This window comes from Lactuca virosa, chromosome 7, assembly GCF_052849685.1.
Source record: "Lactuca virosa cultivar CGN04683 chromosome 7, Lactuca_virosa_CGN04683_v6, whole genome shotgun sequence".
NCBI classification, from domain to species: domain Eukaryota; kingdom Viridiplantae; phylum Streptophyta; class Magnoliopsida; order Asterales; family Asteraceae; genus Lactuca; species Lactuca virosa.
In genome coordinates this window covers 36796361-36799606 of record NC_136432.1, presented here as the reverse complement: position 1 = coordinate 36799606, position 3246 = coordinate 36796361, and the positions used below count along the sequence as shown (strand labels likewise).

General features: G+C 34.3%; 1 pseudogene; it reads left to right on the top strand.

The window, feature by feature from the left end:
• The first annotated feature begins 603 nt into the window (after nucleotides 1-603).
• Nucleotides 604-2068, top strand: LOC145126547 (putative anion transporter 5 pseudogene; annotated as a pseudogene).
• Nucleotides 2069-3246: the final 1178 nt, after the last annotated feature.

The following is a 3246-nucleotide window of genomic DNA, read 5'->3' as shown; positions in this document are numbered from 1 at the left end:
TGGTATCGAATTGGTCAGATCAGTCTTCCATTCTTATTGATGATCTAGGTTTTATTTTTCTTTCGATTCATGTTCATTTATAGTTATCAGTCAAAAATTAAGCAACATTTTGTTCCATTTTGGTTTAGATCGATAGTTCACTACAATTCTCTGAGACAAATTGTGAGCGAACCTAGGGTTTTTGTTTATCATACTCCAACGACACAAATCAACACCTCCCGGAAAACCCATTCTCAATCGACGCCTTACAAGAAGAGAAAGAAAATTTTCACTGCTTGAAGATGTACTCCATTCATCTCTCTCTCTCTCTCTCTCTCCCCCTCTCTCTCCCTTTACACACACATAATCTCATTCCTTGATTGAAGCTTAAATAATTTCGATCCTTTTTGGGGTGAAATTATCGCATTTGTAGGTGGATAAACTAAAGAAAAAGTTAAGACAACAAGAAAACATACACAGAGCACTTGAAAGAGCTTTCAGTCGTTCAGAAGACAATATCAATTCCATCATCCAAAACAACAATAGTGAAGATCATGTAGTGGATCAGAAGACAATATCAAAGTGGGCTAGAAAGGTTAATCTTCTTCACATCAGGTTAAAGGAATGAGGAATACAAAGTTCCTTATACGATATCTAATTGTGATTTTGACCTTCCTTTGCACCTCTGTATGTTATGTGGAACATGTAGGCTTTTCAATTGCATACAAAATTGTTGCATATGATGCTGGAGTTAGTCACTCAAGAAAAGGCACCATTCTGTTAACATTCTATTACGGGTATGATTTTTATCAAGTCCCTAGTGGGTGGGATGCACAAAAGATTGGAGGAAGGCGTATTTTTCTTTTTTCATTTGTGATATGGTGTTTAACATGTGCATTATGTCCATTAGACCCTAACAAAGTAATGGCTCTAGCTATAGCTCGTTTACTTGTTGGGGTAGCTCAAGGCTTTATATTTCCCTATATTCATACCGTTTTAGCACAGTGGGTACCTCCACATGAAAGGTCAAGGTATCTTTCTCTCACAACTTTCGGAATGTACCTAGGTGCTGCTCTTGGCATGCTTTTTCTCCCTACTTTAGTGAAATTCAACGGCCCACAATCTGTTTTTCTTGTTGAGTCAACTTTTGGTGGTTTATGGTCACTTCTATGGCTAAATTTTGCTGGTGATCCACCTCGTTCTGATCACTCGAAAACAACTAGTTGTGTATTTTAGTTGACAGTGTGAAGTTTTATTTGATAACTATTGCCTAAAGGTGGGGCTTCCTTGGTTCCTACCATATTAAATGACCAAGCTGGCATTTAGGTCAGAGACATGTGAGAAATGTATGTTGTAAACCTAAAAAATTAGTTATGTTCTTATATATTGCATATTGCTGTGAAGTATTAACACATAAAGATACTCATATACCATACATACCAGGACTATCTCTTCAACCCACCCAAAGAAAAGAAAAGAAGAAAGGTACTCCATTTTGTCTGTTTTTTATGCTCTATGTATTGGTTGCTTGGGTTTCTCTTGTTAGATAAAGATGTTATCTCATTCTTTCATAGTTCTTTCCAGTGTGGACACCATTTTCTTATTATATGCATACCAAATTGTCAATCTTCATGGCACTCCATTATGTCTGTAATCCAACTTCTCGAATGCCTCTCCTGATCACCACGTAAAACATATGTCTATAAAATAAATATACCTGTGGCAGCTCAATGTATATCTCTGGCTGTTGCTCCATTTGAAATCTTTCCTGATCATCATAATAATCTTATTACACACATTTGTTTTCCAACTCACTTGTCAAAGCTTCGGAACACAGTAAGATTTATTGAATTATCTTTTTTTTTGGAAATCTGAGTATGATCATGTTTTCGATTTCAGGGTAAAGAATTTGATGTAGATTCACTCAATAAAATGTTAAGAGATTATTATATGGCCAAAGAGCTAGCTATTAAAGGTTCTTTCTCATACCAATATAATCTTAACTGTCTAAACAAGACTAAATGTCCACTTTACCCTTTAAAAACTAAATTTCATATTATTCATTAATTTTATAGAAGCACATTGTTGAAAACCAGATATTGATTGGATATGTGATTGCGAAAACAAGTGAAGATTGGAATGTTGAGAAAGAAATGTTTTATTAGACAACTGGACACGTGGCAGAAATCCAGAGCAAAGAACAACAAAATGGAAATGGAGAAGACTTTGAACCAATTGAGTTTCATGAGAACTCAGGTGAGGACGATTATCTAATTCTATATTTTAATAAGTATATTATTCTTTCTTGAACTTCACACTTGTTATTGATTGTCACTACCATTTTCTCTTTCTTTACTCTAATTTACTAATTTTCCCTTATCTCACTACCATTTTCTCCTTCTTTACTCTTTTTGGAACCTCAGTAAGATCAAACAGAACCCACCCCATGAAATCATCCTTCACAAACGGGATATTGTTTTTGCTTCTAGTTTGTACATTACTGGTTTGTAGTAGACTTACACGCTTGGTCAAAAGCAAGGCTACATTCAGACTGTCAACTTTCTAATTCTTTTGTTTTTCTATTTGATGTAATTAAAGAGAACATGACTCTCTTATATATTTTATAATTCTTATTTCTTGGATGGTGCTGATGTAGATATTTTCCTTATCTCACTCTCAGGTTTCTAATAATAATAGTTGATGAACGTCTGGTCTTCAGCCTAAATAGAAAGTTGTCTTCTGCTGCCAGGTTATACTTTCTACCTGAAAATCTATTCTGTTAGCTTTGTGTTTGGGTAGATTTTTCACTGTTACAATGTTGTAATCGGAAGAAACGTAAGTACTAAGTAGGATGTTGTAATAAACTAATAACTGATAGTACATTTGCACTAACTAGATTTGTTTCTAATATTATGCCATGGTTCCATATGTCATTTATAATTGCAGGCTTAACTTGTTTCTGTTGTTCGTACAACACTGGACACATCATCTGGACTAATAGAAGCAAGTTTTTTCATACTACATCTTTATGGAGTATATATTGGATAGCCATGCAATCTCAGTTCTATCATAGGTAAATATGTGGAAGATACATTGCTATTTCATCAAATTATCCCTTTATTATATATTTATGTTGTCTTTGTGTCAATTTAGGTGTGTATTCTTCTAATTGTCATTACAGAAGTAACTACAATTAGCATTGGAATTTCTCATCATTGGATATAATTGCATTGAAGAAGCATCAAATGATACCTGCTTGTCTAAACC